At 33.9% G+C, this 17,074-nt stretch overlaps 1 protein-coding gene and 1 pseudogene across 1 annotated transcript in view; one reads left to right on the top strand and one right to left on the bottom strand.

Moving 5' to 3' along the window:
- Positions 1-17,074, top strand: part of LRP1B (low density lipoprotein receptor-related protein 1B) — a 1,583,276-nt gene that overhangs the window by 706,115 nt on the left and 860,087 nt on the right. The window lies entirely within an intron of this gene.
- LOC101628746 lies at positions 14,854-16,075 on the bottom strand (annotated as a pseudogene).

Raw genomic sequence — 17,074 nt, forward strand, 5'->3', positions numbered from 1 at the left:
TATATTTAAGATATAATTATATTATAATTATATTATATTATAATTATAAGTTTACATTTATACTAAATAAGTATTGATTATTCATTGAATTTTATTCTAGGGAAGGATTTTATATAGAATGACTCTGCATTATTGTATTCTCAATGGGTAAAACAGGAACTGTAGGCCAGTAGTAAGGCTTATTCACATTTGATAGCTAAATGAGTGAAAGCAGACTTGAAGATTATACATTGCAATTTGTTCATAAATGACATTTTACAAAGAGAAGTAAACTTTGTATTAAATCAAATTTTTTAAAAGAATGTGATTTGTAAGCTTCATATTTTAGACAACTTGATCAAATGATTTGAAGTGAGTAATCAAATTTGGGAAATTAAAAGAAATAAAGGATTAATAGTGATTTTGAGCTATAATAGAAAGTGGTAATAAGCTTATCAAAATAATACTGTTTTGAATTGGAAGAAACTTAGAAATTAAGTAATATATATTAAATTTTTAGTGACTTCTTAAAAACATAAAGTGATAGGATGAAAGAAGAATGTTGATACTAGATTTTCTTAAATTTGGGTTCTTAATTCAGCACTTATTTCCATTATACCCTTTTGATGCAGGATCAATTTAGTTATAAAAAATTTTAGTTTGCTGGGGTAATTAGATCTTGATGGGATGACCTGTTAGAATGCTTAGATTATAGAGAAAGTGAATATATATTGGAAATTGTTTTTAATGTCATCAAGTAGCTACATATGGTTACCTCCTTTGAAGGTGAGGTTTCATTGTCATAATGAATTACCCTATACTTACTTAAATATATGTTAAATCATCATTAACATATATACCACATTGCTCATCTCTGATTTGCTTCAATGGAGGGAAATTGTGATTTGTGTTGTAAATGTTGAAGAAAACTATTTACAAATTATTTGATTGGGCAAGTACAAACTTTGTTAAACTGACATTTCTTTCAAGCTCATCTGCTTTGTATTACAGACTGACATAATTTTGTGGAAATAGTAATGAAAAGTGAATAATATGATTAAACAATTCTGTCTAAATTTAGCATTTAAATCAGAAACTTAAAAACTTTTACCAAATTACAAGCTTTCCTCTGATTTCTGATTTAGAGTCAGTAGAAAAGACACCTTTTTTTTTTTTTTAAGATGTACATATTTATGCATACAGAACTGGGATATAGGCCACAGGTGTGGAATAAGGTTCATCCGAGACAGAGTAGAAAGCAGAACAGGCAGATGGGCTGAAAAACACTGGTGAGGAGAGCAGTGGGCAAGTCAGGAGAGGTCTGCCACATCATGTGGGTCATTTCCCTGGCCAGGGATTGAACTTCTGCTGCATTGGCTGTGATAGCTTCATATTGCTTAGCTTTAAACTACTGCACCACCAGGGAGTACCTGCCACAAGACTCTTAATATATATATGTCAACTTTCAGAATTTTTGAGAAAAAGTCAATCTAGTTCAGGCAAATGTTGACTCTGAAAATGTTGGGAGTGACCAAGTGTGGAGATTAACTGAGGGACTGGATAAGGGCAGTAATAAATTAGGCCTTGCATCCAAGGGTGATAAGGCGGTAATAAACTGGGCTTTGCATCCAATTAACTGGGCCTTGCATCCAGGGTGGGACTAGAAGAAGGTGATAATGAACTGGGCCTTACATCAAGGGACACAGGGATGTGTCACCCCTTTGGAATCTGAGTTTAGAATGTATATAAGAGACCCTTCCCCCTACAGGGCTGGCACTAGCTGCGGACCCCACTCTAGGGGCTCCATCTCAGCTGCTGTCTGGGAGCAATAAACTCTTGCTTGCTCAGCGTTTCTGCAACCCCGTCTTCTTTTCTTGTGGCCAGTCACAGAAGTTGGGACAAAACAGAAAAATATTTGGACTTGTTTAAGTGTCCATTCATTTTCTCCCTTTAACTGTTGCTAATCCTAGTAATTTTCTCATCAGACTGTCCCCTACTCCTTAACATTTCTTCACTGAACTTATGACATGCTAAACACCATTTTATTGCACATTGGCAATCCTATCCTGATATCTTGATCTTCTCTTCCTCCATGTTTGTCCCATTGCAATGGTTTCCTTAATCTAAAATAACATAATTTGCACAATATTATGATAATATTATGCTCTTGGATAGTAAGAGGAAATTGAAAAATATTCAGAAAATATTTAAGAACTTATCTTAACCTCTTCCATTGTATTTCCTACACAAGAAAATATTTGAATATGAATATGAATTATACTTAGAAGAAGTTCCAAGTAGTTTCAGAAAGTGATAACACAAGATTAACAAAGTCATCTTGATACCACAGCAATTAAACACATAGTCTTAACTTATTTGGGAGTTTGCTTTAGGGTAATTTTTTTCTTAGTGTTTCTGATCAAAAAGGGAAATATTTGTATCAAAAAACTTGAAATTTCTTAAAGCACTACAAAGTTATCATATTCCATCATATTCTTTTTTTTTTTTTTTTGGCCATCATAAGATTAAGATCTTTCTTTGTTAATTTTCAAAGTTTGACTTTTTTTTTTACTCCTTATACTAGAAAGCCCACAGATCTTCTAAGTGACAAAAATGATTTCTAGGTGGTACAAGGGTTAAAACCCTAGTGCTGTCAAGCTAATGCCAGCCACCATGCCCTGAATCTGATCACTGGCCAGGGAATTATGCCATATGGCACACAAGATCTCACCTGTCTCGCCCGCTGCTCCCCTTAGCAATGTAGATCAGTAGATATGCCTGTTCTGATCTCTACTCTATTTTGGATGAATCTTATCATCCCCCCCGCCCCCCATACCTCTGACCTGCACCGCAGCTTTTGTATGCATATGAATGAAAATAAATCTTTAAAAATAACTGATTTTCACAGAGACCTTTAAGATAGTAGTGCGATGGACTCTAGTAGGTGTGGGTATTCATGTATTACAGAACAATGACAGTAAAGGAGATATAGGAGGTTGAGTGATCACTTGTACTTATTAGTTATTTATAATCAGTGTTGGGGAGGAAATTTCTAAAATTTGAGGCTTCTTTTTACAAAAGGTTATGGACCCTTGAATATATCCAGTGATCTTACTTCCTTAAACTATGTTTATTTGGCAAAGTCAGTAGTACGTCTCTCTTACAGATGATTTCTATGTCAGACTCTTCCACTTAATTGTGCTGTACAACTAATACTTTAAAATGAATTTCTATATCATTATTAAAAAAACAAAGTTTGAAATTCAAATTCTGGGTATATTTAAAGAATCTCCCCTGTATGTAATGATGATTTTTTGTGGGGAAATGTAGGCTATTAATAATTTCATCATTTTATTTTCTGATATAGTTTTCCTTTGAAGTCTAATTTACTGAATGAAAGTTAGACTATTCTGTATTTTGTACAGGAATTCTAGGCTGAAACTCACTGTCTTCAGATACCACATAAGTCTGAAGATCACTTTGAGGTGTATATTACCATTCTAGATTTTTATAATCCAGTCTGATGTGAGGATAATAGACTACATTTAACTAGATTGGTGTTCAATGCCTGGTCGTATTTGATAGGCCCATTCTGTTTTCTTAAGTGCTCTGTCATTATCTCAAGAAATGTTTTAGACATGTTATTTTAAGTACTTATTTCCTTTCAACTTTTAGAAGATTAAGGTTTCAGGGTAACAATTTGAAATCTTTCATTTCCTGACTCTAGTTTTTAACACTCCATTCTTAGTTTGTTATACTACCAAAGATACTGCTAGATTCTGATTGCAACCAAAATTACAAGCAGACTTGATGAAAATATTAGTAGCTGAATGATTGTTCTTCACCAGAAGTAAAACATTGTGTGGTACTCAAGTTTTCTTTCTTTATCATAAAAGTAAATTGAATGTCACAGTAGTTCTATAAACTGACTTTATTAAAATCTTTAAAAATGCATTAACTTAAATCTGATTTACATGACACTTGAAATCAAGTATGTTTTTTATATGAACAAGGACATAGATTTTTTTTTTATAGCTCAGTAGTTCTTATATTAAGTTTTAAATTATTTTTCTTGTAATTCCCTGTTGTTTATCTTATTTGGAGAATGGTAAGGGATCACCTTACAGTAAATTTAACACATACTTGTAAATCCCAATGGATTGAGTAAGCAAATATCTTTAACTTACTAGATGAAGTTTTTTAAAGAACTGAGATTGTATTGTGTTGAAGCTTGATCTCTATTGACGTTTTTAGTCATTATAATTACCACTTAAATTCTCACCACATGAGAATACAAATAAAATGGGAACATTTACACTTGACTAAGAATGTGGCATATGAAAAATGTAGATCACTATAAGATATGATATAATTAGGTATTTAGAAAAAAATTACATATAGGATTAAATGCTAAGAAGAAAGGAAGGTGAGGGAATAATAAACATCAAATTTAGGTTGTAAGTTTAATTAGGATGATACACTTTGTATCTTGAATAGACTGTCCATGTGATTATCTAAGGAAGGAAATCCAGACTGGAAACCATCAGGATGAAAGGCCTCAAACAGAATATACATAATTTATATAACCAAAGACCAGGGCCTAATTATGGTTACAGAATATGGTACCAGAGTTCAAAATGGTAACAGAACATAGTCAATATTGAGTCTTGTAGACCTGTGAGGAATTGGGCTGTTACTATGTAAAATGCAAAATGAAGATTTTTAGAAGAGGAGGAACACCATCTATTTTTAAAAAATATTTATTTATTTATGCAAACAAGAGCTGGGGTATAGGCCAGTGGTAGGGGGTGAATAGTGATGAAAAGATTCACTGTAGGCACATTGGAAGCAAAATAGACAGATCTACTGAAATCCACTGCTGAGGGGAGCAATAGGTGAGACAGGAGAGGTCTGCCATGTGGCCACCTCCTTGCAGGGGATTGAATTCCTGCTGCAGTAGTTGCAGGTAGCTTTTTTTTTTTTTTTTTAAGATTTATTTATTTGTGCATACAGAACTGGGGTATAGGCCAGAGACTCAAGGGTGGCAAAAGACTTCACCAGAGACAGAGTGGGGAGCAGAACAGGCAGATCAACGAAGTACACTGCTGAGGGGAGCAGCGGGTGGGTCAGGAGAGTTCTGCCACATCATGTGGTCACCTCCGGGGTAGTCGGGAATCCAACTCATGCAAGTGGTTTCAGCTTCTTAGTGCTGTGTTTTAACCCGCTGTGCCACCAGGGAGGGCCCGCAGGTAGCTTCTTAATGATGAGACTTAACCCCTTGTGCCGCCAGGGAGGCTCCAGGAGTGGCATCATCTTGTTTAAGTTTTAATAGGCAACGTCTAGCCAAGGAAAGTGACAAAGATGCAATTTACCCTTTCATTGAAAATAAGAGCAATAACACTGGTAAAATAGGAAATAAAGGGCAAAGTCTCTGACAGTAAAGAAGCAGATAAGGTGCATCTTTTGAATAACCTTTGTCACACAGGTAGCTTCTCCTCAGGCTGACTTCAGCTATTCCTCACCATTCTGAGTCCTGGGAGGCAAAGGCAACTAGAGTTCACAGGGAAGGATGTTAGAAAGAGGAGAACTTTGCAAACTAATTCAGAGATCCAAGGTGGACACCATTACTCAATGGAGAATTGGTAAAAATTTGCTGTAGAACTGTAGAAGATCAGATAAAGGACTACCTATAATGCTTAAAGGGAAAACTCACATACTTTACTAGGAATAGACCTACTTACAACAGCCAAAGAAGAAAAGTTTATAATTCGCAGATCTTCAAATTGACTTACCAGAAATGTATTGCTTTAACTAATCTGAAAAATTTAGTACTGACCTAAAAGATGTTCTCGTCTCCCAAAAAAAGTTGAAAATAAAGACCAGAAAGAATTAAGCCATTTCCAAATCACTGCATTTTAAAAGAAAATCAAGAAACTGTAATACGCATACAAAAATATCTAGCACAAAATAATAGTCTGACATCCAATATAGAAAAATAACAGTGTTTCAGAAGAAATGAGAAAGTATCCATCCTGAGGATATGATTCAAAATTTGATGCTTAGAATGATCCAAATCAGATACTGTTGAAAGTTGTTCATTTATGTCTGGATGTGTGCTGAACATGTTGCAACAATATGCCTGTCGGAGCAATGATTCTGTCTTTGCTTATGCTTTGTCTACTACACAAATAAGATAATAGCAGCAGGCTCATAGTGATGTTCAAGTTAATATATGTAATGCATATAAAAATGCTTCACTTTTCTTTTGTTTGCCTTGGGCTCACATCTTAAAATTGAATAGTAGATCATGTTAGTCACTGGTTTATTTTGATCACCTACATATGGTTTTATCTGGTCATCAAAATGCAACTGCAATGCTTACTTATTTGCTTATATGTGGATCACCTCTTCACTATAGCACTTTTCTAAGTTAATGGTTTTATTTTTCATGTTCGAAACAGTATCTATGCCAGAGGTGAAAATATTGAAATCAGGTCTGTTTGAGCAGAGTATTGATGATTATTAGTATTTTTTCAAGGGGCAATGACTATATTGAGTTTCCTTTCTTCATGCTCAGAAGAGAGCTAGAATAATTGAAACATTATATTGCTTTTCTCTGGTGGGTCATCAATAAAATTATGGTAATGAAATAGCGGAAAGTCTCTTGTTATAGTGATAGCTTAAATTAGGCAAGTATTATGTAAAAACTTTTAGAACATTTGCAAAGGTATGCATATAGTAATCTCATATTTATATCAGGGTTCACTGCATTCATTAAAGGGATTTTTGCATTGATAATAATTTTATACAAGTTATAAAACAATTTTTAGTATATTGACAGTAGCATTATTCTGACCGTTTAAAGGGCCTCATTTCCTAAAGATTTATGAACACTTGCCTCACCTTCATGTAAAAGAAAAGAAAAAAATAAGCCAGGGATTTATATGCTAAGACTTTGAAATATGTTGAACAATTTGAAAAAGAATTGATGTAGTCAGCAAACAGGGCTGCCTAGTGCTTTTGAGGTTGGGGTTCTAATAAAATTGGCTACCAAATTGCAAGTAATCATAAAAATTAGAGCTGATCTTTCCACCTTGACAGGCATTATATAAAGCTATTCAACAGTGGAAGGCAAAATTTCTTTGGCAAGATCTATCCAAAAGTCAAAGAAGCTAGTTATTCATAGAGGGGGAATGGTACAGGTTGATCAAATAGAAAGAAGGGAGAGAGGTTTAAGGAGATTTATGTTGTAGTTATTCATTTCCATTACACTGTGACTCTCATCAGGAGAAACATGATTTAAGAGTTCATCTTTTAATTTGATTGAATTTAAGCTGGTAGTCTACTGATTTCAATCTTAGACTACCAATAGAGCACATAGAATATACCCTACTATTACTGTGCATTTCTGTTGCTCTCTGCTTATTTCTGCAGAGATCCACTTCTTTTTACTGAGACTTTGATGTATATTTCAAAATTTATTTTATAGAACATTATTCTATTACTTCTGCAAATTTTATTGGGGATCTTGTTGAAAAGCAGATTCTAAGTTTATAGGTCTGGAGTTTTGCATTTATAACAAATTCTTAGGGAATGCTAATGCTGCATTTACCTGGACTGTACTTTGATCTTAAATCATCTCCTTTAAATCTAAAATTTCATGGTCTTTGACTAGAAATACTCATGAATCCTTCCCTTCCTCCCCACACCCCCTGAGTCTCTCTCTCCCACACTCATGTCAAATGATTATTTTCACAAGGTCCAATCTATTCATTCTCATTTTGAATCTTTCATTCTGTCCCTATTTGTAATATAGCACCAACAGTGACAAATTGACAGCAACTACATAAAGGTGTTATTTTATTTGTTTATTTATTTTGTGTAGGTGCTCCCTGCTGGCTCTAAGGTTTAGGATGTAGCACTGCAAGCTAGCTGCAGCCACTTCAGTATAAATCCGATTCCCCAGCCCTGGAGGTGATCCACATGGCCTGGCAGACCTCTCCTGTCTTGCCTACTGGTCCCCTCAGCAGTGTACTTCGTCAATCTGTCTGTACTGCTCTCCATTCAGTCTCTGGTGAATACTCTCACCAACCCTGTACTTCTGACCTGTACCCCAGTTCTAAATGCATAAATAAGTCAATGTTTAAAAAATATGTAAAAATGCTATGTGTTTAGAAGTTCAGCTTTTCTATTCAGATTTTAGATGTAGTAATTTTAACACTGTGGACTTCAGCACTTGATCTTGTGATGTGAGTTACCTTACTGAGAACAAGTATTCAGAAGAATACCTAGTAGGTAAATCTAACGATTATAACTTGATATACTTTTTTTTTTTTTGACTGACCATTGGTTTACATTGGTTTCTGGAGGATATTACCATGTTTTAATAATTTTAATGCCGTATCACAACTACCATCAGTTTAATATAATCCCACTTTTTTGTTGTTTTATTTTCCTTAGAATTTTTTTAATTATGGCAATTACTAAAATAAGTAAAGCCATCACCATTCTATTTGTTAATGTCTGTATGTAATTTTTATACATTTTTCACATTTCCTGTGTAATCTAAAAGTTAAAAATGAATGTTATAATAATTTTAATTAATTAATTAATTTTGTGTCAACCACACACAATACATTATTTGTTTTAAAGTCTGGAATGATACTTTTTTTTTTTTTTTTCATTTCTCCTTTGAGCTTATCTACTTCCTATCCAACAGGACACAAATTTTTAATTATGAGCATTTCTATTCATTTTTTTTCCCATAAGCATCTGTTTAAGTGGGCAATAACTATTTCAAACCATTGAAGCACTCACCCTGTGGAGTTAATGTCTAAGGAGGACTATTCTTCATCATAAAAATTTCCATGCATGGAAAAATAAGTAAACAACACAAATTATTTCTTGGCATAGCGACACCTGAAAGTAGAATAATGTTTGAATATCATTTATAATTTTTTCTCAAGAGTTCAAGAATAGAATTGTGAAAATCACAGTTCATTTTTCACATAGTTTGTACATCAGAGATAAATTGAACATATAACAGGGAAAGGCAAAGAATTTTATTTTTAAATATAAAATGATTAATGGATTCATGTACTTGTTGGCCTAAGGTTTTCAAAAATATCTGATTAGTATTATGTTGTTGTTTTTTTTTTAGTTAGAACTTGAATATGTGCAATTTTTAAACATTTGGTATGTCTTCAACTTTTTAACTCCTTAGAATTGTTAGTTCACAGTCAACATTGAAAATTATGTTTTGTCTAAAATGGAATTGTAGCAACCCTTGCATCTATTAAACTGAAACCAGAATTGTTATCATGAAGCGAGAAACTTTTAAAAACAATGTTAAGTAATTTTACTATTGCATAGCCTTATACAAAATTTCATCTTAGAGTAATGATTTAAATAATGGATATCAGTGTTAAAGAACTGGCTTTAGGCATCATGATGCAGCTTAGTTGATCTATATCTTAAAACAAATTAAGTCTCAGTTATCCTTGCATAAAATATAAAGTAATAACCTCTAGGCAATATAATGTTTTTGAAGACAAATAATGTAGAGAAAACCTTTCTTATGATAATTGATACATAGGAAAGGGTCAATAAATGACAATTATAATGAGTGTTGTTTATATTTAATCTTTACAAAAACAGTTAAAGTGATGGGTCAACACTGACTTCCAGTATTTTTTTTTTAGATGCACTTATTTATTCATACAGAACTGGGGTACAGGCCAGAGGTTTGGGGGGGTGAGAGAATTTACCAGAGACAACATAGGGAACAGAATAGGCAGACAGACTGAAATAACGCAGCTGAGGGGAACAGCAGGTGAGACAGAGAAATGTGTTGTACCATGTGGGCCACCTACCTAGCTAGGGAGTCAAACTCATGTTTTAGTGGCTGCACTAACTTCATATTACTGTGATCTAACACACTGTGCCACCGGGGAGGGTCCACTGACTTTCACTCTTGAATAGGAAAAACACAAAGGGTAAGAAATTATCCAAAATAAATAATAAATTCAAGATTATAAACTAAGTCTCCTGGGTCCTAATTAAAACTGCCTTTAATTGTTATTTAAATTATGTAATACCATGTTTTTAAAAATATCATATGTATTTGTTCAGAATTCACAATCCTGTACATTTCACATTTTAGCTCATTCAGTCCTCATCTATCCCACTGAAAATTGGTATTGTTTTCATCCCTTTTCACAAAGGAAAAAAAATGATCTAAGGATGTATATATATATATATATATATATATATATATATATATATAATATATATATATAATATATTTCCTGTCACATAAGAACAAGTGATGAAGCCAAATTTCAAACCCAAAAGTTAGTAGAAGAAATGTTCATGAATTAATCTCTGTTCTTTAATGGGGCCAGATTATTGACTTTAGTAAGTCCACTGTATTATCTAAAAATGTTGGCAGTTTTTTTAGTCAACAGTGGTGAAATTCTGTGATGAATGTTTAAATGATTTGGTTCTCTTTGTAGCAAGATTCCTCCCCTCAAATAACCTATAATAAAATTTAGGAGATTAGGAAATGCTTTCTGAACATAAAATATAAAGTAAAACAGTAAATGATATAACACATATGTTTACTGTGCGTGTATATACAGAGATGAGAAGAGACATAGGTAGTTGTAGACTGGGGTTCAAGGAAAAGCTTCTCAATTGGGTGGCAACTCCAGTAATCTTAAAGAATGAAATAATGCTAGCCAAATAAAGAAGGGTGGAGAAATATATTGTTCCAAGTGAGTGGGAAAAGAAAGCAAACACTAGAAGCCATTAATATCAGCAACATCAAGCAAATGTCAGGTTTATTAAGTTTATTATGGAAAATTACTGAGGAAGAGGCTGGATATAAAAACAAAAGCCAATAGAGCCATGAAAGGTCTTCTAAACTGTATGTATATAGAGATTTTAGGTTTGTGAAAGACTTAGTTTTGTTATTTTATTTCATATAAAGTTCACAAACTTTGGAATATCCAGAGTTGAATTCTATAGCAGATTTCAAAGTCTCTATGAGAAACAAAATGAGAAGAAAATCCCTGATTTCGTATTCTCTATTCTCTTAAACAAAAGATAAATCAAAGTTAACTTCTACCCACAAATGAAAAGTTTTGTAGAGTCCTGAATTTAGATATAAGCCCTCATTTGCTTTCAGAGGTTCTTAGCAAAAAGTGAGAATTAATATTTTCTTTATGTTCAAGTAACCTGTAGGACTACTTGGATTTGCCTCGAAAAGTTGCTGATATTCTCAGATTCTTGTTAACTTGAATTTTGCACAACATAAATTTGCAGACAAGTTGAATAGGGACCTTGGTAACTTTTAAAACCAAATTCCCTAGAGTGAAGATAAGAATAAGCTACTGCTCTGATTTTATTTTATACTAATAAGTCAATAGCACAAATTTGAAATTTTACCACATAATAAGCCTGTTCTGAAAGTTGATGCTGAATTTCTTGAATTGTTTTAAATTATATTTATGAAAGTGTATAAATTTCTCATATGAAACACAGATAAAGTACAATGACAACCTCATTTTAGCGAATAAGACTCATAATGTGAGGTTATGATTATCAGACTTTTGTTCTAAAGTGGCTGGTTTTATGACAAAATAGAAGTTGTATGGATTCTGTGTCCAATTTATGTTTTTAAAAAATGTTATTAGGAAATGGACAAAAAGCTTTGTTGACATATTTAATTTTCTAACATAAAGCACATTGCTTATTTATATTAATATTTCAATGTGCAGTTTTGGTACAATAATTATTTAATCTTCAAATATTCTATGGATGCTTTGATAATATGTTAGTACAAATCTCCTATACTCATGACTCTTAATTTTGCTCTCTACCCAGTATATAGGACATCCTCAGTTAAAACTTCTATTAAACAATAGACATTCTGGGGGAGATGTTTAATATAGCCCTGGTGTTACACACTTATCAGAAACTGTATGTGCTTTGAACACATGATAGATATATACAAATATAACAATAATTTTCCATACAACCTATTTTGTCAGTAATTGAACTGACTCATTAGAATAATTCATTTTCTATTGAAACACTGTAACCTAAATACATATTATCACTTTGAATTGCCCTATGTCTATATAATACTTGATTCCTCTAAATCCTGATTTATAGCACCTCATTTATCTGGAGGTCAAACTTTCTGTTCTCTCCCTAAGCTTCAAACTAAATATACATAAATTCTCTATAACTATCAAAAGTCACAAATAGTAAAGTTTATAATTGTAGGTTATAGTTATTAAGAGTTAAACAAGATTTCAGAGGTCCTTAATGTGTCCCTTTCTATTGCTGATAAGGAAGTTAGAATTTACAACAAGGTAGTCATTTGAACAAACAAGTTCACCAGTTAATTGATACCTGAGGTAGAAATTCAGGTCAACTCTGTGCTTCTTTATCAAAATACAAACTCATGGTCACTTCCTATGTCTTCAGATGCTTCAAGTCAGATTAATTCTGTTTGAATTCTGCCTTGAGTATGAAGGGTTTTGTCTGAATTTTCAAAATAGCCATAGGAAAATGAGAAGCCATGCCTTAGTGGTATCGCTGCATTTTGTTTATAATATAATGCCCATGAGGAAACAATTCACAAAAGACTAACTAAAGGAAATAGGAAGAAACTTCATTATTAACTTTAACAGATAAAGATACCCTAATGTGCAAATCAAAGGACCTAGTACTTAGGATCTACCACTAAAATGAATTGGGTGGGTGGGGCATTACAGGAATCTGTAATATATATTGAGGATGGTGGGGATGAATTAGAGAAAGGGAAGTTAACAAAAAGTAATGACTAATTTCTATGCACTTTAGTAGACTGTCTTACAGATAATCTCACTTAATAATTTCAGCTCACTTAAAGCAAATTTTTTTTTTTACAAATGATTAATGTAGACATAGATTAAGTATCCTGTCCAAAGTTACACAGCTGAGAAAGTTAAAATCACAGCATCAGTATACTTACCTGTATATATCGATGAATATGTATGTGTGGATGTGCACACTTACATATGCATTTCTATATACTGAAAGATAGACATAAGTGGAAGCAAACTGGATTATTTGTGTTCTTTCAAAGTACTGTTTACTAAATGCATTCACTTAACTATAAAGTGGTAAATAGGAAAAAAAAATCATACTTTTAATATACCCTGACCATGGTCACAAGTAAATATGGGCTTGCGATGTCTTGAACTCTGCTCAATACTCTCATATTCCTTCTCTTAGAAAGAGGCCACCAAGGGGGTGGCAAAATAACCTGGTGGGGTAGGGAGAATAGTATAGCAAAATGAGCATTGATGGGGACTTAGAAGTGAAATTTCACCTAGTACTGAAAGCGTCAGAAATGTTTAAATTTATAAAAAACTTAATCATGCCTGAATTTCCCTCATAGTGCTCTTTCTACTTTACCCTGTTACTCCCATTGCCATTTTCTGCTTCTATTCATCCACTGCTGAAACCATCACCACTGGCACAATTACCTTGAAATGGATACTGACATTTCTGACTACATTTAGTGTTTTATTGCATTTCATTTTGCTCAAATTCACGTAAAGTATCTGTCCTACAGGTGCCTCAGTTTAAGGGACCCTAAACCAAACGTATCACCCATGTTCTTCAACACTGATCTCTTTCCTGTGTTTGTTTGAATAACATTATTTATTTTATTATTTTGTTTTAATTGAGGTAATGTCAGCTTACAACTGCATATAATTCAGAGGTATCTATCCACACCTTTTCAGGTATATTTACCACCCTCTGCTCCCAGGCACACATCAATCTCTACCATTGGGCCCACTTTCACTGGCCTTCCACCACCTTCAATTCTTCAATCAGATTTCTGGAGGTTGTTTTGGTTTGGTTTTGTCTATCCCTTTGTGGAGAAAAAAAAAATTGTGTTGAATTAACACTACTTTCATTTTCAGTTGCTAAATCCAGAAATCTGAGTCTTTCTGTATACTTCACCTCCTAGCCACACATAGTTATCTCTCATGGTTAGTTCCTTCCTTTTGTGCACCTTTGCTACCGCCATCATTTGTCTACTATATTGATGAAATAGGTTAAATACAGGTCTTCCTACCTTGAATTTCCCTTGACTTCTCTGATCCAGGCCCAGCACAGATGCCAGAATGAGGCTTATAAATGAAAATCATACATTACTGCAGGACCTAAAATCTTTCAGTGATTTATCAGTTTTCCAGATAAAGCTTTAGGTCTCTGAGTTAGCAGGCATCATGGTTTTTAACCTTGTAGCTACTGACATGTTGAGTCGATAATTTGTGGGGCAGGATGTTGGGCTCTCTTGTACTTTGTGGGATATTTGGCAGTGTCTCTAGCCTTCATCCACTAATGCCAGCTACATAACCCTCTTCTTATAGAGCATTATAGTTCAAAACAAACAAACAAAACTTGTCTACTTGTCTATTGTCTATATTTATTGGTAATAAAAATCATGGTTTGTTTAGTTCCCTTGCCATAGATGATATCCTGAACAGATATATCTTTTTAAATAAATGGACACCTTATAAAATTAATTAGATTGCATATGTAAAGTAAAATCTCAGTATCTTACACATAGTATGATTCAGTTAATGTTAATTGTAATATTCCCTTTAAATTCCCTTTTTTAAAGGATTTTTATGCTATGTTAAAAGAAAAAACACAAAATAAAAAAGGGATCAATGAACATATATCTTAGAAGTGTTTCCAAGAATCTCTGTACCCAACAGCCATGTAGACTGGCTTTTTCTTCTTTGCTCAGCTTGCAGTTCATTTAAGAATCACGGGAGGTGACTGGTGTTTTAGGACTTAAAATCAAACTTGTTCCACCAAATCTAAGACCCTGAATTTATCCAAAATGTAGAAACATGCTTTACCACCTGTCCACCAAAATAGCTTCCATTCAGATCAACAACAGATTTAATTGCTAATTCAGCCCTCTTCAATTCTAAAACTATCTGTATTGCTTCATCATCAGGAACACCAGGAATTTCAAATATCACACATTTTCCACCTTTGCCATATTTTTCACATTTGTCCTTGGTTTCAACTACCAATTGTCATCTACCTCTCCTGAACCAACCATGTTCCTTAGTAGGACCACTTTAGTAGAACACTTAAGTATTTCAGTTAATGGATTTGAATCTGACTTCTTGGATGCATCTGGAAACCTTGGTTGAGGGGTAGACCCCCATTTCTCCATGGTGTTGCCCACAATAATCTTGCCTCATCTCTTGCTTAACTTTTCTACTGATAACACTGTTGTCAGCCCTTTATGCTTCTGGTCTTCCTGGAAGCCATATTTCTGCATGATTTTATGTACAACTGTGCCATTCATGTTGGCAAGGAAGGATTTGCCTGGCCCAGTGGGAGATCTGGGTCTGTCTGGTTTCTCTTATACAGGGGGAGTGGCAGCAACTTTGGAAGACTGTGAGTGAGGTCTTGAATCCTCTTCATAAGGAAAATCTCGGGGTAACTCTTTGTCTTTCTCTACAAGAGAAATAGGAGGTGTGATGGCAGCTCTGCCCATACTTCTTTTTCTCTTCTCTCATTCATAGCCTTCATCCTCATCAGAATCTGGATCTGTTCGCCTTGAAAACTCACTAGCTTCATGTCTGTCTTTACACCACTTTTCTCTCTCTTCTATTTCTTTTTGTGTTTCCAGCTCCCACTGTCTCTGTCGCTCCTCTCTTTGGCACTTCACTACTTTCTCATAATCATTAGGAAACATAGGGTCATATTCATCAACGAAGGGATTCAAAACTTCTCCTGCAGAAAATCCACTGGGAACAGGATCCGCGAGGCCGGCTACTACTTGTGGCAAGGTGTCCACAATATCTGTCGGTCATCTGAAGAGCTGCCTCTCTTTGAAGTCAATTACTGGGGCAAGGACTGTGCTTTGTTTTGTCTTCTGTCTTTTGCCTGAGTGAGAGCTGCCTTCTTCACCTGGAGCTGACATTGCAGAAGTTTGAAATTTTTGGACCAGCCCTGTTTTTGAGTCACAGGTCTCCACTCCCAGGTCATCATACAGAGGCATCTTCTCAGCTTAGTGCCAGCCTGCCCGGCTGACTCTCCCCATGGGCTAGGGCGGTCACGGAGGCACCCTGAGTGCACCCTGCAGAGGGCTGGGTGCACTCAGCTTAGTCATGAGGACCCTTTATATTCTTAGCAGTATTGCACAGACTAGGGCAAAAAAAAAAAAAATAATAATAAATAAAATTATATATATATATGTGTGTGTGTATGCACATATATATATATATTCAGCTATTAAAATTCTAGCTAAAGTTAAAAACTTCAAACTCTCATATTCTTTTCTCTAGAGCCCTCTAAACGTTCTAGTTATGTAAAGTCTTCTTACCCTTAGAAGCAAACTCAATCCTAGTTATTCAAGGAAATATCCCTTTACACTGTAGCTCATATATTTCTTTTCCACTTCATATTAAACATGTGCCAATTTGGCATTTAATTAATAAATTCTAAAATAAAAAAAAAATATTTAATTTATTTTACCTAAGTTAGAGGAAAACTACTACAAGGGGAGCAAAGATGCAGGAAATAGATATAACTGAAAATATAGGTAAGAAAAAAAATCCAAAACATGTAGTTCCCATGTAGTAAATATCTGTCACTATTTGCAATATATTTGGGTATAATAATGGAAAGTAGGATGTAGAATAAACAATTCTTAAAAATTGGGTAAACTACAGAGCTAATTCTTTAAGCAGCCTTTTAATAATTATAAAGTTTTTTTTTTTACTTTCTTTTTCTGTAGTTCTTTATTATCATAAAATTAAAAAACAAAGCAACAACAAAAAAAAACTCTGTGAATGTTGGTCTATTTTCCAAATGATGTCTGCATAAAGCCAGTATCCATCAGGTCTTCCTGTTACAGAATTTGAAAACCTAGGTCATCAGATTATAGTATTCACACTAAAGCTGCTATAGCAAAATTACCTCTATAACCTCACTTGCAAAAGAAAAATTATTTTAAGATTCGATCTGTGAATTTAATGGTGTTATTGGTGTTTCTTTT

This window comes from Condylura cristata, unplaced genomic scaffold (genome assembly GCF_000260355.1).
Source record: "Condylura cristata isolate star-nosed mole 26May11 unplaced genomic scaffold, ConCri1.0 scaffold00002, whole genome shotgun sequence".
NCBI lineage: Eukaryota > Metazoa > Chordata > Mammalia > Eulipotyphla > Talpidae > Condylura > Condylura cristata.